The sequence below is a fragment of the Phyllobates terribilis genome, unplaced genomic scaffold (genome assembly GCF_046119375.1).
Source record: "Phyllobates terribilis strain yellow unplaced genomic scaffold, ASM4611937v1 Scaffold_292__1_contigs__length_2399606, whole genome shotgun sequence".
Lineage (NCBI taxonomy): Eukaryota > Metazoa > Chordata > Amphibia > Anura > Dendrobatidae > Phyllobates > Phyllobates terribilis.
Genome location: NW_027363052.1, coordinates 1,570,011 through 1,595,165, shown reverse-complemented (window position 1 = coordinate 1,595,165; position 25,155 = coordinate 1,570,011). Strand labels below are relative to the sequence as shown.

Sequence of the window (25,155 nt, the reverse complement as noted above, 5' to 3'; positions counted from 1 at the left end):
AGGTGTGATTTTGGCCCATTATTCCACACTAACACTCTTAAAATCCTGAAGGTCCCATGGGGAATCTTCATCATCCTGGTAGTTGGCAGCAGATTGGCTCTAAATGCCCCAAAGTCGCTGAGGTTCTAATCCCCAGCGAGCCAATGGGATTGTAATATATGATGTTAACTGTTGTTGACCCAATAAAGTCTTATCTGAGTGTGGTCCCCTATCCTGCATTGTCTGAGAAGTGTTATACCAACGGAAAGGAGTACGGCAATCAATAGGATGAACCCTGGCCCATGTGGTCTTTCTAACACTGCTGCATGGACAGTGCATGCACACTCAGCTCTGCTACATACGCACAGCTCTGCTACATACAGTGGTGTTCAAAAGTCCTGCATAGGCATAGGATAAATTGATTTTTCAAGTTTTAAACGTTTTCTGTCGAATATCTTCGATGCTAATAAGACATTATATATGGTTTTGTTCAGAATACAATTTTGCATTCTCTCCCTGTAATATTTTTAGCTTTTGAAGCAGTTTTGCCTGAAATTATTGCAACAATATGGGAATTGAAAGCACAACTAAATATTGTACAGCTTCAGATCCAAAATTAGCCAATCACAGATGAGGTTCTTGTGACCAATCATAACCTGGATATGGCAGCCAATCACATTCCATTACATTGCATCACATCTGCTGCTTTGTTTGCTTGTTTTATCTGTTGGTCTATCTAGTGAATCATACTGTAGAGCTTTATGATGGGAGCCTTCAGATTTTTGTCAGCGGAGGATCGTGTGCGAGTTGTGGTGCTACATGAAGAGGGTTATACTGGCCCCCAGATCGCAAGGAAGGTCGGCTGTAATCAGAGTACAGTCGTAAGAATTTTGCAGAAACATAAGCAGCTTGGAATTACCCAGGACAGGCCCAGATCTAGTCAGCCCAGAAAGTCAACTAAAAGGGAGGATAGAGTACTGATAAGAACATCCCTTGCCAATCGAAAGCTCACCTCTCCTCAGCTTCTGCGAGAATGGCAAGAAAAGTGCAATATTGAGGTATCAACATCAACTGTTAGGAAGAGATGTTTGGAAGCAGGATTGAGAGGGTACAAGGCCCGAAAGAAGCCATTGATGACAGCCATACAAAGACAAAGGCGAAAACTGTGGGCATTGAAATATTCAAAATGGAGGAAGGAGGAGTGGGGAAAAAGTGCTATTTAGTGATGAAAGCACTTTTTTCATTTTAGGAAATGATGGCAAGTCTTATCTGAGAAGGTTTCCACATGATGAGTACAAGCCAGTGTTTGAGCTTCTCTGTGAAACATCCGATGAAAGTAATGGTCTGGGGCTGTATGGCAGCCAATGGTGTTGGAAGGCTTCATATTGTGGAGGGTATGGTAATGCAAAAAAATACATAGACATCCTTAATAAGAAAATGCTGCCTTCTGCTCAACACCTGTTTTCAGGGGATTATATCTTCCAGGATGATAATGCTCCTTGTCACAGAGCTAAGAATGGAAAAATAGAACAAGGTGGCTACTATTGACTGGCCAGCCCAGTCCTCGGACCTCAATCCAATTGAAAATTTGTGGCACAAGGTATCAATAGAGATATCTAAAAAATAGCCAAGGACCAAGAGAGAGTTGATTGAGTCTCTGATACAGGCCTGGAAGCACATCATCACTCGTGAACATCTGCAGAAGCTTGTTCACTCAATGCCACAGAGATGCAAGTTGGTGCTCAAGAGCAAAGTCTGGCCAATAAAGTATTAGAAGCTAAGGCTAAGAGCCCACGTTGCGGAACTGAAGCATATTTTTTACACTTCTCCTTGGCGGGAAAATCGCATGCGGTTTTCCCGCCAGGTAAAAGCGTTTGTGAGGTGTCTTTGCATGCATTTCCGCATGCGGGTTATCAAGCACTTCTCCAAGTGATTTAAGCATCACTTGGAAAAGTGCTTGACAACTTGTTCACACTATATAAATCCATGCAACCGGCATGGATTTATATAGTGTGACCAAGTAATAGTTAAAAAAAAAAATCAGAATGGTAAAAAATAAAAAAATAAAGTTTATACTCACCTTCCGATGCATTCTCTGCCCCGTCCGGAGTCTTGAGCGGCTCACGCTGTTGTGTGCAGGACCTTCGGTGAAGTCATTGAGTCATGTGATAGGTCACATGACTCAATGACGTGGCAGGTCCTTCACACAACAGCGCAACGGAGGGAAAACATCAGAAGATAAGTATAAACTTTATTTTATTCTTTTTTTTACAGGTTCTTTGGTACCCAGGTCTGGATGAGAGTCTCCTCTCCTCCAGACTTGGGTACCATCCGCACATTGATTCCGCATGCGGAAACGCAAAATTAATGAACATGCTGTGGATTTTTGACCGCAGTATATACGCTGCGGAAAAATCCGCAGCATGGGCATTGACATTGCGGAATGACATTGGGGACCATGGGGTGCGGATATACATGCGTTTTACAAGCGTTTACGCTGCGGAAATTCCGCAGCATATACGCTTGTAATACGCAACGTGGGCAGGCAGCCTAAAGATGCACTCAAAAGGCCCTTTTCAGAACTCTGAATTAAATAAAAAACAATAAATCTTAAAAAGTAAAATTTAAGTCTGTGTGAACTTGCATTGGAAGTTAATGAACTTAGAAACCTGTTCACCATTCTACACACTGTACTGGTGTAGGTATGGTTATGATGGTTATGCTGTAAAAAAAAATTATCAAAAATGCACATACCATAACAATTTATACACTTGGGACATTCAAAAATGAGTATGGCATACAATGAGGGATTACAAAAACATATATGTTCCACCAGTTTCACTGTAGAGATGCAGAAGTATGAAATATATAGTTTTCTTCACGCCTATGCAGAACTTTTGAACACCACTTGTATGCATATTTATATACACAGAGCTCTGATTCACATTTACATACACACAATACGCATGTACAATTTGTCAATAACATATATAGTTTCTACCCGTCTGGGTTATTTTTGATGGTCAACAAAATACGATTTTCCAGTAATTCATTTCTCACACTCTAGGTATGATAATGTCTTCTCTGTGTGTGGGATTTTTGATCTTTAAAAGGGGCTGTCCACTACTTAGACAACTCCTTCTCATTCCTCATGTTTGGTCCTGTTAAAATAAAAAGTCATACAAACCTCCCATGCCTGCGGCGTTCTAGCGGTGTCAGCACTTGCGTTTCCAGGGATTATATTACGTTGTTACGTCATGTAAGCCCTGTGCCCAATCAGCCCTGGAGTCACTGTCCCCACCTTTGGACACATCGAACAATAACAGAAAGTCAGAAAGCAGCTGTAGCCGTGGCTTCCTGTTGATGTTCAATCTGTCTGAAGGCGGGGACAGTGAAGCTGGCACTGATTGGGCGCAGGGCTCGGGTGATGTAACAACCTCACAATAGCCCCGGGTACATGAGTGCAGACACGGCTGGAACAGCGATGACACAGAGTGTGAGTATGAGTGTTTTTATTTTAATGAGGCCAAACATGAGGAATGACAAGTGGTTGCCCTAGTAGTGGACAACCCCTTTATGAAGATACAATTTTCAGTTAAATCTTTTCAAACATTCTGAACATGAAAAACGCTTATCCCCTGTGTGAATTCTCTGGGGCTTAATCAAACCTGATTTCTGGTTAAAACATTTCCCACATTCTCAACAGGAAAAAGGCCTCTCTTCTGTGTGGGTTCTCAGGTGCTTAATCAAATCTGATTTCTGGTTAAAACATTTCCCACATTCTGAACATGAAAAAGGCTTCTCCCCTGTGTGGGTTCTCTGGTGGTTATCAAGATTCTGTTTCAGGTTAAAACATTTCCCACATTCTGAACATGAAAAAGGCTTCTCCCCTGTGTGGGTTCTCTGGTGGTTATCAAGATTCTGTTTCCGGTTAAAACATTTCCCACATTCTGAACATGAAAAAGGTTTCTCCCCTGTGTGGGTTCTCTGGTGGCTACGAAGATGCGATTTCCAGCTAAAACATTTCCCACATTCTGAGCATGAAAAAGGCTTCTCCCCTGTGTGGGTTCTCTGGTGGTTATCAAGATTCTGTTTCCGGTTAAAACATTTCCCACATTCTGAACATGAAAAAGGTTTCTCCCCTGTGTGGGTTCTCTGGTGGCTACGAAGATGCGATTTCCAGCTAAAACATTTCCCACATTCTGAGCATGAAAAAGGCTTCTCCCCTGTGTGGGTTCTTTTGTGCATAACAACATCTGATTTCCATTTAAAACATTTCCCACATTCTGAACATGAAAAAGGCTTCTCTCCTGTGTGAGTTCTCTGGTGGTTATCAAGATTCTGTTTCCGGTTAAAACATTTCCCACATTCTGAGCATGAAAAAGGCTTCTCCCCTGTGCGAGTTCTCTGGTGGTTATCAAGATGCTGTTTCCATCTGAAACATTTCCCACACTCTGAACATGAAAAAGGCTTCTCCCCTGTGTGGGTTCTCTGATGGCTATCAAGATACGCTTTTCGGTTAAAACATTTCCCACATTCTGAACATGAAAAAGACTTCTTCCCTGTGTGCGTTATTTGGTGCAAAACAAGACTACGTTTATGTCTAAAATATTTTCCACATTCTGAGCAGGAAAAAGGCTTCTCCCCTGTGTGAGTTCTCTGATGACTAAGAAGAGATGATTTCTTCATAAAACATTTCCCACATTCTGAACATGAAAATGAATTCTCCCCTGCGTGAGTTCTCTGGTGTCGAACAAGTTTCGATTTCTGGTTAAAACATTTCCCACACTTGGAACAATAAAATATATTCTCTGCTGTGTGAATGTCTTGATTCTTAAGAAAAAACTTTTGGAGAGGAAAACTATTTCCATATTCTGAACATGAAAATGGATTATTTGCTTTAGGAGCAGTTTGCTTTTTAATGCTTATTTTGTGACTTTGATTTTCCTTACTAGTCGGTAATGAATCAGAAGACAGGACCTGTTTCAAAGGATCAGATGACAGATCTTTGCTGTGAAGGGATGATGGTATATCTGGAGTAATGGCATTCACTTCAATTGTATCTTGTGGCATCTCAAGATCATCGGATTTAAAAATTGATGATGTCAGCTGTCCCTCTGATCTCCTGGTACAGTCATCTGCCAAGAATAAAAACAGTTATCATTTTTGAATAAAATATCCTTGAATGTAATATTTGTGAACATTTCTACTTAAACTGTCGGTAACAATTGAAAGTTACGTAGAAAAATTATTATTATTTACCAAGACAATGACAGTTCACAGTCTAATAGAAAACCTCATAGGATGAACCAGTGGAGCGTGGTGTTCAACTGTTTGTTCATTCTGCCTCCAAAATATGGAATAAAAAAAGCCACCAAAAAATGTTATGTAGGCGAAAATAATACCAATAAAAACTTCTACTCATCCTGCAAAAAAAAAAAAGTCCCCACTCAAGTCCATTATCTGTCAGTGGAAAAACAGAGGTTTCCACATTATTAGTGGCTCAAAAGGCTCTTAAAAAGAAACATGGCTTCCATAAACCAATCCAGCAATATCCGCACTCCCAAAAACAAATGCCCCCCTTGCTTCTGACCCTTGCAGTGTGCCAAACCACATTTAGCATCCATGAATTTGGCATTACTATAGTGAGAAGAACACAGTTAATTTATGGTGTGTGCCTCCTGGAGCACAATATGGGCACTATGTGTTGGGTAATAAAATGGCCAATGTGCAATTTTCACTCTCCAAAATCCACTGCGTGCTAATTTCCGGAAAGTGTCTGTGGAGTCAAAATAGTCACTAGTCCTATAGATTCATTCATTGAGGGTTATAATTTCCAAAATGGAGTCACTTTATGGGGATTTCTAATGTTCTGGTTTTCTGCCATTTTGTCATATTAGGGCTTCTGCAAATGGTGAATCCCATCTCCTCTGGGATCTTCTCCTGTCACCAGGAGCCGCCTTATTCATTCTGCGGGTGGCATTGGTGATGGAGATGTTGGAACCAGAAGCTCTGGGCGCACAGGCCCTGTCCAGCCATTAAGATTAGGGTGCTTGGGACCTGTAGTACCATCCAGTCTGGCAGTATGAGTGTGTGCAATCCAGCTGAAGTCACACTACTAAAGCTCAGAGTATATTGCCAGAAACTGCCTGATACAGCCTTGTTCTCCTCTGGTTCAGTCCTCTGTACTCAGCACCCGGCTTGTGTGTTTGGTTCCTGATATGGCTTTGGCCCATTTACTGACTATTAGTGATGAGCGAGCATGCTTGTCACTACTCGTTACTTACCCGAGCATCACAGTGCTCGAAATGCTCAGTACTCAGCGAGTATTTTTTTTTCTTAAAATTTCGGGAGCGAGCTCGAGTGCCGGCCTCACATGTTTGGCACTTTTTAGGCAGCCAATTAACATGTAGGGATCGCCTGCCAGTCACTGTAATGCCGTAGCCATGTTGGTAGTGACATTACAGTGAATGGCTGGCCGCATAGCATCATCAGGTCTATATAAGACCAGGGACCCTGCCCTCATCACAGTCTACCCCGGAAATAGGCAGAGTAGGGAGAGCTGCGGCTGAGCGAGGGAGAGAATTCTAGCTTCTTTTAGGCAGGGATTCCACACTAGTTGTATTTATTTCATCTGAACCAACAGCCCTTGTAAGGGCTCATTCTGATGTATATTAATACTGCTGTTAGCAGGTTAGGCAGAGTTTGTGGAGAGATAGTGCACTACAGGTTAGGCTTCATTGCATGTTCTTTCTGCTGCTGTAACTCATATCAATAGCCCTAGTTCTCAGGGATAATAATATTCCTTTTTGCTCTTATTCCTGCTAATTTTTGTGAAAAGCAATATACTACACTATTTTACTGCTCCATTTGTTTGTTAACAGTATACAGCCACACTTAGTTGATTTGACTAGCATTGCTATGTAGTGCAAGCATTGAAAAAGTCCATCTGTGGTGGTCAGATTTTACTGCGTAATGATCCTGAAATTTTTTGTAATCTGCGAAATATTATACTCCATTTAAAATGTGACAGTTGTGTGTTGAAAACATACATCCTGACTTGGCCGCTAACCAATAGCATATTGCTATTGCAGTAAAACTTGCTCATCTGAAGTGGTCAGATTTTTACTGCATTAATAATCGTGAAATTTTGTTGAAGCTGCCAAATACACTGTGTTCCAAATTATTATGCAAATAATATTTTTTCAGATTTTCCCAAATTACCTATATGAATTGCAGTCATTGTAATTTTCCAGTCAAATAACTATTAGAGTACAATTGAAAGGTTTTTGTACAAACTGCCTATGATAACAGTATATTTTTTAAAAAATAAAACACTCAAACTGCACTCAAAATGCATGTTCCAAATTATTATGCACAGCAGAGTTTTCAACCTTTTCATTTTAATAAAGAACAAAAAAATGGTCAGTTTTGAAATTATAAGCATTAGCAGGTTATTACAAACTGAAATCAAACAGTTTTCACCTCAAAACTTTATTCTAGGTGATGTTACATTTGCACATAGGACCCCTTGTTCGAAAGGAGCTTCTGAACTCTCTCGTCCATTGAATTTGTCAGGTTTTGGATGGTTTCTGCTTTAATTGTTTTGCATGAGGACAGAATACCCTCCCAGAGCTGTTGCTTAGATGTGAACTGCCACCCGCCATCATAGACACTCCTTTTGATGAAGCTCCAGAGGTTCTCAATGGGGTTGAGGTCAGGGGAGCATGGGTGCCACACCATAAGTTTGTCCCCTTTTACGCCTATAGCAGCCAGAGATGCAGATGTGTTATGTGCAGCATGAGACGGGGCAAGGGGAAACTGTGCCTGCTGAAGTAGCACAACAAACACCCACATCATGTCGACCTAGCGTCCTGTCCCACTTTGTGGAACAACAGTCTTGAAGCCAGACCAGTATGAAAAGGTTGTTGGGTTGATAGCAGACAATGCTTCCAGTCAGTTTTCAGCACCACCCTGTCTTCCACACGGTCCAGTCTCAGTAGTCTTGAGTCTGGACCACATAATCCTCACCCTGAGCCTCCTTCCTCTCACCATGCCGAGCGCCCGGAGACAAGTGATCTCACACTTAGACACTCCGAAGGGCTGTTTATATTTCCATTTATAGTTTCTGTCCTCTTGCCCTGTTCGCTTCAAGCAGGATATGAGGAGATCACACTTAGCGATACCCAAATATTTGTAAGTCAGTAGGCAGACAAGGGTGTGGACGGGGAAGACGAGATGGTGGACGATGAGGTTACTTACCCAATCTGGGAAGGTGACAAGCAGAGCAAAGACAGCAGCGCAGAGAAGGTGGGATCCATAGTACCGCAACAGGCAGGAAGAGGTAGTGACGTGACCATAGAGACAAGGCAGGCAACTGTTCCCCAGAACACCAGCACGAGGGAAGTTGCCAGTCCAAGGGTTAGGTCTTCCTGAGTCTGGCGCTTTTTTAAAAACTGTCCAGTTAACCCAAAAAAGGCTATTTGCAACATATACTGTGCCAGCATCAGCAGGGGCAGCACAGCTACCAGCCTGACCACCACCAGCATGCTCAGGCACACGACAGCAAAGCACTCAACTAGCTGGGCCAAACGCCAGGACCAGAAACAGTGTCTGTGGGTGACACCACTGCCTCTTCACCTGTTGTATGTGCATGCCAATCCCCTGTCCATGATGCAGGCGAAGATGCCTCCCACTCTCCACCTGTCGTAGCAACCACATTCACGTCCTTGTCCCAGCGCAGCATTCAGTTGTCCCTTGGAACACAAGCGGAAATACGCAGCCACCTGCACTCCCACAGGCCACAATACTAAACGGCCACATTTCCAGACTGCTCGCACTGGAAATATTGCATTTTAGGCTTGTGGAGAAGGAAGCTTTCTGCAACCTCATGGCCGCAGCTGTACCTAGGTACTCAGTCCCCAGCAGCCACTATTTCTCCCGATGTACCATCCCTGCCTTACACAAGCACTTGTCCCTTAACATTACCCGTGCCCTCACAATGCAGTTACTAGGAAGGTCCACCTAACCACAGACATGTGGACAAGTGCTTGTGGCCAGGGATGCAACATTTCCCTGACGGCACAATGGGTGAATATTGTGCAAGCCGGGACCCAGTCGGATCTTGGGACGGAACATGTGCTACCGATGCCGAGGATTGCGGGCCCTGGTTCAATCAGGGTTGCCCCCACCTTGTACAGCAGTTCCTGCACCTCCTTCGCCTCTTCATCCTCCATATCTCTGAAACATCAATAATATGAAGCTAGAAACTTCAGCACTGCCTTGGCCAAGCAGCAACAGGCTCTGCAGAAGCTAATCTGCTTAGGTGACAAACTGCACACCCCTGCAGAGTTGTTGAAAGCTGTAACAGAGCAGACAGATCTGTGGCTCTCACCGTTGAACCTACAACCAAGCATGGTCGTGTGTAACAATGGCTGGAACCTGCAAGTGGCACTGAAGCTTGGCAACCGAGCACATGTACCATGCCTGACCCACGTGCTCAACTTAGTAGTTCAGCGGTTTCTCAAAACCTACCATGATCTGCCTGAGCTGCTTGTGAAAGTACACTGCGTGTGCCCATTTCCGCAAGTCAGCTACAGCTTCCGCCGCCCTGGCTGTGCTTCAGCAGCCTTTGCAACTTCCAGCTCACTGATTGTTGTACAATGTTACCATGCGTTGGAACTCAACGTTGCATATGTTAACAAGGCCTTGTGAGCAGCAGTGGCCAGTTGTTGAGTACCAGCTCCAACACGCCCGTCAATATTCTGGTCAGTCTCCGCACATAAGAGCTGATGAGTGGACATGGATGTCTGACATCTGTGCAGTTCTCCATTCCTTTGAGGACTCCACCAAGATAGTGAGCGGTGGTGACGCCATAATCAACGTCACCCTCCCGCTTCTCTGCCTACTGAAACGCTCGCTGCTCACAATTAAAGAGGAGGTTTTGCAGGCGCAGCAAGTTGAGATGGGCAAGAAACTATACAGGGTGATGCTACACAGCCCAGCCTTGTATCATCTTTTCAACGTGGATTGGGTGCTAATGAGGAACACAGGCAGGTTTCCTGCGCTACAGACGGTACAACCTGCACCACCTTCATCCCGTCTGTTCACCGTGGCTGAAGAGGAGGAGGACAAAAGAGGAGTATGAGGAGGAGATGATGGACAATCATCCATCTTGGTGGGGACAGGGAAGTCTTGGCTCTTCGCAGTCTGGCACATATGGCTGAGTTTATGTTCTGCTGCCTTTCCCGTGACCCTCGCGTTGTACACATTTTGGGCAACAGTAATTACTGGTTGGTCACCCTTATAGATCCATGCTACATGGAGAACTTTCTATCTCTCCTTCAAGTGGCAGCGAGGTCTAATAAAATGTTGCAGTACCAGAAGGCCCTAGTTGAAGAATATAAAAAATTCCCATCTGACAACTTAGATGGTAGAGGTCACAGTTCATTGGACAACCAATGAGTACAGGGAGACAGACACACAAAGCCATATGCAGGAGAAGCAGGAGAACACTCTCAAAGGTCTGGGACAGTTTTCTCAGACCCTCCCAGTGCCCAGGCCCTGATACACGGGGTAGTCTGACAACGAGGGAAAAGTTTTAGAAGATACTGAAGGAGTATCTTGCTGACTGTACCACCGTCCTTGGTGATTCCTCTGTGCCTTACAACTATCAGATATCCAAGTTAGACACGTGACATGAACTGTCTCACTACAGCTTGGAGGTCCTGGCCTGCCCTGCCTCTAGCGTTTTGTCAGAGCGGGTTTTTAGTGCGCCGGGGGTATTATAACTGATAGGTGCGCCCACTTGTCAACTAAAAATGCTGACAGGCTGACTAATATCAAAATAAACAAGGCCTTGATTGGCCCAGACTTCTCAACACCACCGGATGACAGCAACAGAACATAAACTCAAATCCATTTTTTTTCTGGTCTATTCCCATGCAAATCTTCACACCCAGATAGGTGTGAAGATTTCTTCTTTTTATGTTGTTCTATTCCTTCTTCTCATCCTACACCACAATATCAACAGGGTGATCATCATGCAACACCCCCATTAATTATTTTAAAGGTATTTAGGACGCCCGCATGAATAATTTTTAGAGACCTACTTCTAACATTCTTTACAATATACATGTATACTCCTGATGGAAATGAGTGTTCATTGTCGTTGCATACACTGTCTATAACTTGATTGCATTCTTCAAAAAACTCATTGACAGATGTGTTTTTTAATGTAATCCACACTCAGAAATTCAACAAAGCAGGCAGGGTTGCTTGCGTTCCTTTACAGTTTGGTGCTGCCATATCCCAAAAAAATACTCTTTGGGGGCGGGTTAAAATCTATTTTATATTCTGCAATATTACCTCTCTTATCTGCAATTTGTGTACGAGTGAGCTATAGCACTAGGGATAGCGTATTACAGGTTATCTAGTTAGGGATTATAGCCTTATACTCCGTGCTGCTGCAAGCAAAAAAGAGAAAAAAATCTATGCTATTCCTTATTAATACCACTGTTAGCTACATTTAGTATAGGGATAGGTGCTAGGTTGTAGCATCTGCTGGAAATGACTGTTCATTCTGGTCACACACATCTTTCCACAGTTCATAACTTAAATGATTTCTTCCATTCACTCACTGACCAATTCAACATTTTTACGGTGATCTGTACTCAGAAATTCATCATCGTTCACAGAAATTTATCATGGTTGACAGAAATTCATAACTTGGGGTCCTTGTCCTGCAAAAAGACCCTTGACCTAGGATGCCAATCCAACTTTCTGACACTGGGCACTACATTGCTACCCAAAATCGTTTGGGAATATTCAGATTTCATCATGCCTTACATACAGTCAAGGCATTCAGTGCCAGAAGAAGCAAAACAACCCCTAAATATCTTTGACCCTCCACTATACTTGACTGTAAGTTCTGTGTTCTTTTATTTTTAGGCCTCATTCCATTTACAGTAAACAGCTGAATGATGTGTTTTACCAAAAAGCACTATCTTGGTCTCATCTGTCCACAAGATGCCTACTGGCCCTGTAAAAATAGTGGAGGCCACTTGCTGGCACTCTATAAATTGTGAGGGCCGCCAGGTGGACCTCCAAGTTTCAAACTTTATATAATATATACAAAAAAGAAAATTTGACCACCTCAGATGGATACGTTATATTGCAGAAGCAATATATGGCCATGCAAGTTTCAAACTTTACCATATTAAAGAAGTTGTCCACTAATTTTACATTTATACCCCATCCGTAGGATAGGGCATCAATGTCTGATTGACCTGGGTCCTGCACCCGGCAACCCTGCCAATCAGCTGCTATCGGTGCCAGTGGCTTCCGTCGGCCGGATGTGCTTACTTGCGGAGCTTGGCTGTCTAGCTTTAGTGGCCGCCGCAGGGTACTCTAACAATAGTAAGGGCCGCCTGATGGTGCTTTATAAATAGTGAGGCCTGAAAAAAATGGGCCTACTGATTACTCTTTTGTCTTCCGATTTTGTATTTTCTCTGCCCTCCTGGTTCTGACCCAGCTAAGATGACTATTTTTCATCTCTCACTCCACAGAACAACAGGTCACACCAAGGCCCAAGCCTAGGTGTCTCTGTGTAAGTCCAGATTCATGTAGATGGGTTAAAGAAGTTAAAGGCTGATGGGAAAAACTGTGACTATAGACAATAACACATCACATTTTCTACTGAAAAGATTAGGCTGAACAGTCTTGGGCTGTGTGCCCACGATGCGTTTTTTAAGCATTTCCGCAGCGGCAAAAACTCTGCAGAAACGCTCAAAAAACGCATGGTAGAAGGCCTGCCATGTTCCCCAATGATAATCCGCATGTGCTGTACACATGCTGCAGAAATTTTCGCTGCGGGTTATCATTGCGGAAAAAAACGCAACACTACCAATTATTTTGTGGAAGCGCTGCGTTTTTGCCACCATTGACTTGCATTGGAAAGCTTGGATTCCGCATCACTGCATCTGTACATGCGGAATCCAAGCGTTTCAATGTGCGGATGGTACCCGGGTGTGGAGGAGAGGAGACTCTCATCCAGACCCGGGTGTGAGGACCTGGCCATTTTCTAAATACTTTTCCAGCACTGAGCAACCTTTTTTTCATCAATCTTAATTTTGTGTTTTGTTAGAAATTTGCTTGCTGTGTTTTGTTAGTGATTTGTTTGCTCATCAGTTCAACCTCAGGTATCTATTCCATTCACTGACCTTATCTCCCAGACCTTGGGCCATTGTTCTCTCCATCACCACAGGTAGTCTCACATGCTAACCCAGGGGATGGGTCCACCTGAGAAAATATCTCCACTAAGGTACAATTAGCTGGGGGAGGGAGGTGTGAGCTCTTCTGCCAATTCAGGGGGCTGAACCCTGTGCAGGAGAAAGAGAACATTTTTGCTGGTCGGACGGAGAGCTGGGTGGTATCACGGGCTGCGGTCGTGATATCCATCATCCGAAGGAGCATATGCTGTGACTGCCAAAATACCGGCGGGAGATACAAAAAGCTGTGGGCCAACCAAAAGTTGGGGGACAGTGGGTATCACCTGGTACGGGGCAGTGGAACTACTGATCCCAGGTTGGAAACTCAAGGACTAAGAGAATTGCCTGTTGGACATTTACCTGGAATTGCTGTTCACGTGTTCGGAAGGAATAAAACTAATTGCATCGATAACCTGCCTAGGTGATTACTAAAATCCACAACCGCACATCTTTACAAGTGGTGGCAGCGGTGGGATCACCTATCTCTGGACAGCATACCAGGGAAAGTTACTGAGTGGTGACTTGGCAGAAGAGATGGCAGACTCCATCTACAAGAGACTAAAAAAGGAGGAGCTGAGAACCCTTTGCTCTGGGAGAGAGCTAGAGTGGATGCCAGAGGATAACCGTGCGACCCTAATACAACGCTTGGACGATTGGGACCGTGAACAACCACAGGAGGAGGTCAGTTCAGACGTGGAGGAGGGCATCTCCCTGGAGGCACCACAGCCCAGGACTGTCATCCAGATGGCAGAGGATCAATCAACGGAGTTGGGGAGGATGCTGGGCGCACTAGGAGAGCGGGCCACAGAGATGGAGCGGGCGGCAGTGCTAAGCAAATATCTGGGTGTGCATGTAGCGATACCCCCACACGCCCCAACACAGAGGACAATGGATAACAGGAGAGAGGGGCCTACATCTTTAAGGTACCGAGATATACCACAGTTTAATGAGGACACCTCAGATATTGATGAACATCTCCGGTTATTTGAGAACCTGTGCCTGCTGCATGAGGTGTCAGTCAGTGACTGGCCCAGATATTTGAGTGTTGGCCTGACCGGAAAAGCTAGAGAAGCTTTTAATAACTTGTCTTCGGTGGATCAGAGATGTTACTCCACCACTCGCAGTGCATTGCTAGAGAGGTATGCCGTCACGCCGGAAACCTACCGGAGGAAGTTTCGGGAGACTGACAAGCCCACTGCACACACACATCGGGAGTTTGCCAACACGCTACGTACGGCATGCACTCGATGGATAGAAGGACTGGGGGCTCGGGAAGCAGACCATGTAATGGACATAGTCATGCTGGAACAATTTATGTCAAAGCTCCCAGGTAATTTAAAGGAATGGGTGGCAGATAGAAAACCACTCAGCCTGGATGAGGCTGCCAGATTGGCTGATGATTGGTCTTCTAATCGACCAGGGCAACGTGGAAGTACAGCCCCAGTGAGTCGGGAACCAGGGCTTACACGGAGGCCAGTGACACCCATGGACCACCGAGAGGAGGCACTGCGGGGATTTTGTACTTCACAAAGAGGGGGAGGTTTCTCAAGCCCCCAAGTACGTCTCACGTCAGGGCGACGAGGGTTAAGTTGCCATAACTGTGGACGCATGGGACACTTTGCCAGGGAATGCCGGGAACGTTCTAGCGCACATCATCCACGTCCCCAACAAGTGAACACTGTACAGCAATGGGGCTGGAATACTGAGGGAGAGCGGATTCCACTACCCCGACCAGAAGAGGAAGAGGCCCATGTGGTACAAGGACAAGTGTCTCGGACTAGATGGGACACCTCCGCGTCCTTGAACCAGCATCTGCAGCCGGTCTGGGTAGAGGGTGTGGAGGCTGTGGGGCTCCGTGACTCCGGAGCCTCAGTCACATTGATAAAAGACCATCTAATACCGGACCAATGTATTGTTCCCACCAGCCGGATGTTAGTCCACGTAGCTGGGGGAGAATCTCTGAACATTCGAAGGGCCCGACTACATTTAGACTGGGGTCACAGTCATGGAATAGTGGATGTAGGAGTAGTTCGGCATCTACCAGTAGATGTGTTGCTGGGAAACAACCTAGGAGCAGGTTTGGTTTGCCACTGGGCCAATGTTGTAACCCGAAGTCAAGGACCAGTTCACACTGCATCAGCCGAGAGGGAACAGAGTGATCTCGACAGGCTGACAACCCCCCCGCCAGTGGTGAGTAATGCACAAAATACAACGCCTGTTAGCATGACAGAATGTGACCTGGGGGAGGTAAATGACATCAGGGAGGAGTTACAGGGAGATTCATCCCTAGCAGGATTGAGGAGTGCAGCGGCTGCCGAAGGGTCCGAAGAGGGGGTCCGCATTATATGGGAAAGGGGGTTGATGTATCGGGTGACACGAGACACAGTGGGGCGAGATAACAAGCAGTTGGTGGTGCCGGAGAAATACAGAAGGGAGATTCTGTCCTTAGCCCACGAAGGTCCATTAGGGGGACACTTGGGAGTGAGGAAGACCCAACGCCGGGTTATGAGCAGGTTATTCTGGCCCGGGGTGACCCTTGAAGTAAAAAAGTTTGTAAGCTCCTGTGAGACTTGTCAAAGAGTGGGAGGCCCCCCGCGCAGAGCTCCTTTACAACCCATGCCATTAATAGCAGAACCTTTTCAACGGGTAGGGGTGGATTTGATAGGTCCCCTGCCTCGACCCAGTCGATCAGGGAAGAGATATATATTAACGGTTGTAGATTATGCCACCCGATACCCTGAGGCGGTAGCTCTCCGAGGAATAGATGCAAAAAGGGTGGCCCACGCATTAGTTGAAATATTTAGCAGGGTGGGTTTCCCGAAGGAGGTTGTTTCGGATCAGGGAGCCCAATTCACGGGTGAGGTATTGCGTACCCTGTGGAGTCGGTCCGGGGTAAGACCAGTGTTCACCTCTGCATACCACCCACAAACAAATGGACTCTGTGAGCGGTTCAATGGGACCCTGAAACGGTTGATCTGCGCATACTTAGAGGCAGAGGGGGGGGACTGGGAAGAAGCTCTGCCCCAGCTTCTGTTTGCCTACAGAGAGGTGCCACAGGCTTCTACCGGTTTTTCACCATTTGAACTATTATATGGCAGGCAGCCTCGGGGCCCGCTAGACTTGGTGCGAGAACACTGGGAAGACCGATCAGATTCTGGGGGGGTGCCAGTGCTCCGCTATGTGAGGCAGTTGCGAGAGAGGATACAACACCTTGGGCGTCTTGCACGGGTACATCTAGGGGAGGTACAAGGGCAACAGAAAACCTACTATGATAGGGGCACCCAGCCCCGATAGGCCAGCAAGTGCTGGTACTATCTCCTGTCCACCATGACAAGTTACAGGCCAACTGGGAGGGTCCTTATACCATAGTCGACAAAAAGGGTGCAGTCACCTATCGGGTAGCATTCGACACACACCACACCCAAACCAAGGTTATTCATGTTAACCGATTAAAAGCGTACCAGGCCAGAGATACATGTGCGGTAGCTATATGCTGTCCTCCTCCAGATGCCTCAGAACCTGATCCCCTGCTGGACTTATTACAGCACACCAAAGAAAAGGGAGGGGTGGAGCAAGTCACCTTAGGGGATCATCTCTCCCCTGCCCAATCCAGCCAACTACGGGAGTTATTAGACCAGTATGGTGGGCTCTTCTCTAACCAGCCTGGCCGGACCACTCTGACTGAGCATCGAGTGGACACTGGGACAGCAAGGCCGATTCGACAGCCGCTGTACCGAGTGGCACCCGAGGTTCAGCAGATGATTCGGAGGGAAGTGGAAGAAATGTTAGAGTTGGGAGTGGTGGTTCCCTCGTGCAGTCCCTGGGCGGCCAGCGCAGTCCTTGTTCCAAAAAAGGACCAGAGCACAAGGTTCTGCGTAGACTACAGGAGGCTGAACGAGATAACCATCACTGATGCCTACCCCATGCCCCGAATAGATGATCTGTTAGACCAAATGGGGGGAGCAACATTTGTGTCCACCTTAGATCTCAGTAAAGGATACTGGCAGATCCCTTTGTCACCAGATGCCCAGGAGCGTTCAGCTTTCCTCACTCCTTTTGGTCTGTTCCAATTTACGGTCATGCCATTTGGGATGAAGAATGCACCAGCTACCTTTCAACGAATGGTGGATGTCATGCTTGCAGGCTGTCAGGAGTTTTCCCAGGCTTATCTGGATGATATTGCCATATTCAGTAAGACCTGGGAGGAGCACCTGCAGCATGTGAGGGAGTTCAGCAGGCTGGGTTAACCATCCGGGCAGACAAGTGCCAAATGGGGATGGCTGAGGTCCAGTACCTAGGACATCGAGTAGGGGGTGGTATGATAAAGCCTGACCCAGCCAAAGTGGAAGCAATAACTCAGTGGCCCCGACCACGCAACCAAAAGCAAGTGCAAGCCTTCTTGGGTACCACCGGGTATTACCGAAAATTCATTGCAGGGTACAGTACTATAGCAAAGCCTCTGACTGACCTGACGACAAAGAAATTCCGAAGCCAGATAGAATGGACTGAATCATGTGAACAGGCTTTTGTGCAGCTGAAGCAAGCCCTGGCGGGGGCCCCCGTGCTGGCTGCAGCCGATTACACCAAGAGGTTCCTGGTGCAGACTGATGCCTCAGACAGTGGGTTGGGCGCTGTCCTTAGTCAGGTGGATGGCACAGGGCAGGAACACCCAGTGGTATATCTTTCAAGGAAACTGTTAGACCGAGAGAAAGCATATGCCACCATAGAAAAGGAATGCTTGGCTATTGTCTGGGCACTGAAAAAACTATTACCCTATGTGTATGGGAGGGAATTCACCATAGTAACGGATCACAATCCACTGACCTGGCTGCATCGGGTGGCGGGGGAGAATGGGCGATTATTACGATGGAGCCTGGCATTGCAACCATTTAACTTTACCATTTCTCACAAAAAGGGGAGAGACCATGGCAACGCTGATGGCCTATCAAGACAAACTGAGGAAGCCCTGAACCCCGGTAATTGCCGCCAGAAGAAGGTGGATAGTCAATCCCAGGAAATGGAGACCAGCGCTGGCCGTGCTGGAAAAGTGGGGGAGGAGTGTGAGGACCTGGCCATTTTCTAAATACTTTTCCAGCACTGAGCAACCTTTTTTTCATCAATCTTAATTTTGTGTTTTGTTACAAATTTGCTTGCTGTGTTTTGTTAGTGATTTGTTTGCTCATCAGTTCAACCTCAGGTATCTATTCCATTCACTGACCTTATCTCCCAGACCTTGGGCCATTGTTCTCTCCATCACCACAGGTAGTCTCACATGCTAACCCAGGGGATGGGTCCACCTGAGAAAATATCTCCACTAAGGTACAATTAGCTGGGGGAGGGAGGTGTGAGCTCTTCTGCCAATTCAGGGGGCTGAACCCTGTGCAGGAGAAAGAGAACATTTTTGCTGGTCGGACGGAGAGCTGGGTGGTATCACGGGCTGCGGTCGTGATATCCATCATCCGAAGGAGCATATGCTGTGACTGCCAAAATACCGGCGGGAGATACAAAAAGCTGTGGGCCAACCAAAAGTTGGGGGACAGTGGGTATCACCTGGTACGGGGCAGTGGAACTACTGATCCCAGGTTGGAAACTCAAGGACTAAGAGAATTGCCTGTTGGACATTTACCTGGAATTGCTGTTCACGTGTTCGGAAGGAATAAAACTAATTGCATCGATAACCTGCCTAGGTGATTACTAAAATCCACAACCGCACATCTTTACACCGGGTACCATAGAACCTGTGAAAAAAAGCATAAAATAAAAAATAAATATACTTACCTTCTGATGGCCCCCGGTCTCCTTGTCTTAGCTTGCCGGCAGATCGCGGTGGACTCAAGGACCTGCGCTGACGTCATTTAGTCATGTGACGGCAGGTCCTTCAGTGTAGTGGACCGCAAGCTGCCGGCAAGCCAGGACCAAACGAAGCAAGACTCCGGGGGCCATCAGAAGGTAAGTATAGATTTATTTTTTTATTTTTTGACATTCTTTGGGGTCACACTATATAAATCCATGCCGTTTGCATAGTGTAACCAAGTTGTCAAGCACTTTCCAAGTGATGCTAAAATCGCTTGGAAAGCGCATGTCAACCCGCATGCGGAAATGCATGTGAAGAACAATTCACATCCGCATGTCCCTGGCAGGAAAAACGCATGTACAATACGCATGTACAATCATCATGCGTTTTTTCTGCCAGGGAGATGCAGAAACGCTCAGGAAAAATCCGGAGCATTTCTGCATCATGGGCACATAGCCTTAATCAGTAAAAAAAAATGAGAAGAGTAACTAGTGGAGAAACCTCTCTGGAGTAAATAGATTATCAGCAGCAACAAACTCTAAATTATCCTAAAATCCAATATTTTCTGTCAGATGAGCTTCATGAAGAAATATTAGACATTTAAAGTGAACTTTTTATAATAGAGCAGAGCTGAGGAGTCTTAAATTTGAATATCTGGCATTTGGAAGAGGCAATGGAGACCTTTTTTAAAGAGACCAAGGAGTTACTGAGTAATATAAGTGAGGCAAGCCGATCCCACCACAATCATACAAAATGAAAATCTGTAAACCAATAGACATAGAATAAAAAAAATGTTACATCCCCAACAACAATAAATGTATGAGGGGGGAGCTCCAACACTAAACTGGAGTCACACTCATTTATGGTGGACCATTGGAGCTACTATGAGTCCTGACCAGAAAAGTAGAGAAAGTATTAGTGCCCCCATTTCAGGAGAGATTGTGCAGTAATCTGAATTCCTTAGGATTGAAAACATAATGGAATTAATGACGTTGAGTGAATCCATGAAACCAGGGCTCGAGCCAACACATCTCCTGCAGGCGTGAATAAATGTATATTACAGACATCAGCCGCGCACAGCTTAGAGATATATCATGGCACAGGTGTAATGTTTTCTCTATAGTTTATCACAATCCTGTTTGAAGTTAGTTGGTTTTAAAAGAAATTGAAAAGTCAGGATAAAGGGAAACTCTGTTGTTACTGACAGAAATTCACACTTGGCCTCACTGCACATTTAATGTTGTCGATCATAAAAGTGAAGTTTGGCCAGAAAGACTGGACCTGGTCTTGTAGGGACCATATGAGCACATTCAGCAGCACAGAAGGGAGAGAAGGTAGATTCATCCAATAAGATATCAGGGATCTAGGAAGCCAACAGCATCATTACCCTCCGCTTTCTTTTACAGGCCCATCATAATATTTTTTTTCAAGTGATTTTCTAACTTCTCAGCACTTTCTACATAATGTGACAAAGTCACTGGTAAAGTACTGGAGGAGAGATGTGTAGCACTGAGATTGTTAGCTCCAGTAATTAAACATAGGAAAAAGGTTCCAGCACACGAGGTGGTAAATCAGCCATCTTTAGTGCTAGAATGATTGAACACCTGTAGAGAGGGAGGTCATAGGATAAAATTCACAGCCTTTAGAGTATTTGTGGGGTGGGCCTGGAGGTAACAGCCGCACTTTAAATAGAAACTGTTCCTGTGTCTGCCTCTTTAAGAAGCTGAGTGAGTCGATCACAATACGCTGACATTTGGCTTTGTAGTTTACAGATCTGGGCAGGTAAGGGTCAACGTCTCCTAATCACAGTGGGTAGGTGGATCCTCCAGATTGTAAGTTCTATAGAAAAGGGCTTTTAATGCCCAAAGTCATTTGGACAGTTTTGGGTGGAGGAGAATGTTGTGGTCTAGAGGGAAATGGTGATCACACGATTGTGATACGGCCGGTCTACATCACCCATAAGGCAGCCACAGCCGGTGACTGAGAAGAATCTGTGACTTCTCAGCATTTAGTGGTTACTACTCACCTGGGTAGTCATATGTAGGAATCTCCTCTTTACACCGCTCATCACCCCTCACATATGTCTCTGTAGTATTAATATGGGTCAGATCTTTACCCTGAAACAAATATTGTAAAAGTCACAGACAGATGGAGAAGTCCCATCTATGATCAGCTCTAATCCTGTCATCTCCACCGTTCTCTTTACACAAATAGAAAACATATAATACTGGTGGATAAAACAAAACTGATAACAAGACCTTCACATCCATCTACAAATCACAGGGGAGATCTCATGACACCTTCTCTCCATCTACCTGATGATCTTGAGGAACATTGGGGTCTTCTTGCTTACAGTCTTGTGGAAGAAGAGAACGGGGACATCTCTCTGGTGTTGTTCTCTTACTGGATAGATCTGGAGGAAACACATACAGGGACTGAATCAATTCTTTACATACAGATAATTATAGGCCGTGTGTATTTAGTCCAGTCTATTACCTGGTGATGTGAGGGGCTGGGGAACCTCCATCATGACGTCCTTGTACAGATCTTTGTGTCCTTCTAAATACTCCCACTCCTCCATGGAGAAATAGACGGCGACATCCTGACACCTTATAGGAACCTGACACATAACAATGATACCATCATTCCCCCCAATCACTTCATAGCGTTACTGTATAATGTCCCAGCATTCCCAGCAGTGTCACCTCTCCAGTCAGCAGCTCAATCATCTTGTAGGTGAGTTCTAGGATCTTCTGGACATTGATATCTTCATGTATCAGGGGGTGAGGGGGAGGTCCTGTGATTGGGCTCTTGGGGTCTTCCCCATCCCTCAGACACAGGGTCCTGACAGCGCTCACTAGAGGTCTTCTTCACTACTGTGTAATCCTGGTTATGGAGAGACACATTAATACATCTCACTCCAGACATTTCCAGAGTCCTCACCTCTCCAGTTCTGTCCATCTGTTATTCCCATAGATAAGAATGATGTAATGTGACGTCATCAGAATCTCTCACCTCTCCAGTAACCCGGAAGAGGATCTCTAGGGTGAGGTGGAATATCCTCTCCGCCATCTTGTCTCTGTCCATATCCATCTTTGATGGGTAATTCTGAAAAATTCTCTTATATAGGAGATCTTCACTGAGAGGATCTGATATTGCAGAGACCTGAATGAGAAGATGATGAGCCGATGTAACATCATAAAAATCCTGTAAATAATACAATTACTGGAGATAATAAGGGGAAATATATCAGGAGATAGAAGGTGCAGATGTTGTATTCTCTAGTCTTGTATGGACTGGAACATAAGTTGAATTGCTGACTAAGACATCTCCTCTATGCTCCCAATCACTGGCTGTGTTACTCACTGCGTCAGCAGCTGATTGGCTGTAATAATCACAAGTTCGTTGGGGCTGACCAGGAAATACAGAGATTGGCGGGGGACCCTAACAGCAATGGTATTTTTATTATTTTACAACATTCAGTTATTTTCATTGACTTCTACTAATATAACCTATATATTTTAGGCCACAGACAACAAGCAGTTTCTTCCTCGGAGTCTGCAGCTGAATACCTTTCTCATAGACTCATCTTCCATAAAGCTAATTCTCGTCGCATTTACTGGCACTGGAATTATATTATACTGTGTGTGGGGGATGGCGGTACTGTGGGAACATTACACTGTGTGGCGGCATCATATATACTGCATAATGGCAAACAAAAAACCGAAGAAAGATGATCTAGAGGCTGTATTGTAAAACTACAATAATCCTTATTAGTATCAATAATCAATCACAGGGCATGGAAGTGGACAGAGCACAGTGCAAATGGCTATGCATAAAGACGCGCAGCAGGGAAGATACATAGTAAGAGCAATAAGTTAAAGTGTATAATTTATATATATGTGTACACCCCCTACATATCCAGGAATCAATACATATAAGAATGAACAAGTATAAATCTGTCTTAGTATGATATGTCACTCTTAAGGGTAGTGTGGAACCACCAGTATGTGCAAGGCTATATGTACCCACATACTGGCCAATCATTATGGGGTAAATTGATTGTAAGGCAAATTGATACTGCAATTTACCCTATAATGATTGGCCAGTATGTGGGTACATATAGCCTTGCACATACTGGTGGTTCCACACTACCCTTAAGAGTGACATATCATACTAAGACAGATTTATACTTGTTCATTCTTATATGTATTGATTCCTGGATATGTAGGGGGTGTACACATATATATAAATTATACACTTTAACTTATTGCTCTTACTATGTATCTTCCCTGCTGCGTGTCTTTGTGCATAGCCATGCACTGTGCTCTGTTCACTTCCATGCCCTGTGATTGATTATTGATACTGTGAGGACTTGGCCACTTACTAAATACTTTTCCAGCACTGATGAGCACCCCTTTTCGTCAATCTTAATTTTGTGTTTTGTTAGAAATTTGCTTGCTGTGTTTTGTTAGTGATTTGTTTGCTCATCAGTTCAACCTCAGGTATCTATTCCATTCAGTGACCTTATCTCCGAGACCTTGGGCCATTGTTCTCTCCGTCACCACTGGTAGTCTTACATGCAAACCCAGGGGATGGGTTCCACCGGAGAAAATATCTCCACTAAGGCACAGTTAGCTGGGGGAGGGAGGGATGAGCACTTCTGCCAATTCAGGGGGCTGAACCCTGTGGAGAACAGAAGATTCATGGCTAGTCGGACTGAGAGCTGGGTGGTATCATGGGCTGCGGTCCTGATATCCATCATCCGAAGGAGCAGATGCTGTGACTGCCAATATACCGGCGGGAGATACAAAAAGCTGTGGGCCAACCAAAAGTTGGGGGACAGTGGGCATCACCTGGTACGGGGCAGTGGAACTACTGATCCCAGGTTGGAAACTCGAGGACTAAGAGAATTGCCTGTTGGACATTTACCTGGAATTGCTGTTCACCGTGGCCGGAAGGAATAAAACTAATTGCATCGATAACCTGCCTAGGTGATTATTAAAATCCACAACAGCACATCTTTACAGATACTAATAAAGCTTATTGTGGTTTTACAATACGTCCTCTAGATCGTCTTTCTTCAGTATTTTGTTTGTTATGTTTATAGCGATTGGCCATGATATTTAGCCCTAATAAATGGTAGGAGTCTATTATTACATTATTGTGATTGATATATGATAAATATTGCTCTCCCTACTATTGTTCCTATGAATTTCATCTACTATACTGCATAAGGGGCATAATGGGGGCATTACACTGTGGGGGGTTATCATACATCCTGCATAAGGGGCATAATGGGGGCATTACACTGTGTGGGGGGCATCATACATACTGTATAAGGGGCATAATGGGGGTATTACACTGTGTGGGGGGCATCATACATCCTGCATAAGGGGCATAATGGGGGCATTACACTGTGTGGGGGGCATCATACATCGTGCATAAGGGGCATAATGGGGGCATTACACTTTGTGGGGGGCATCATACATACTGCATAAGGGGCATAATGGGGGCATTACACTGTGGGGGGCATCATACATCCTGCATAAGGGGCATAATGGGGGCATTACACTGTGTGGGGGGCATCATACATACTGCATAAGGGGCATAATGGGGGCATTACACTGTGGGGGGCATCATACATCCTGCATAAGGGGCATAATGGGGGCATTACACTGTGGGGGCATCATACATCCTGCATAAGGGGCATAATGGGGGCATTACACTGTTGGGGGCATCATACATCCTGCATAAGGGGCATATTGGGGGCATTACACTGTGTGGGGGCATCATACATACTGTATAAGGGGCATAATGGGGGCATTACACTGTGGGGGGCATCATACATACTGCATAAGGGGCATAATGGGGGCATTACACTGTGTGGGGGGGGCATCATACATACTGCATAAGGGGCATAATGGGGGCATTACACTGTGTGGGGGCATCATACATCCTGCATAAGGGGCATAATGGGGGCATTACACTGTGGGGGGCATCATACATACTGCATAAGGGGCATAATGGGGGCATTACACTGTGGGGCAGTAAAGGGGTCCTGTACTATGAGAACAATACGTTTCCTCCCTTCCTGTCTCCATAGTTGGGTCG

At 45.3% G+C, this 25,155-nt stretch overlaps 1 pseudogene; it reads right to left on the bottom strand.

Moving 5' to 3' along the window:
- Nucleotides 1-3,403: 3,403 nt before the first annotated feature.
- Nucleotides 3,404-25,155, bottom strand: part of LOC141220425 (uncharacterized) — a 41,702-nt pseudogene continuing 19,950 nt past the window's right edge.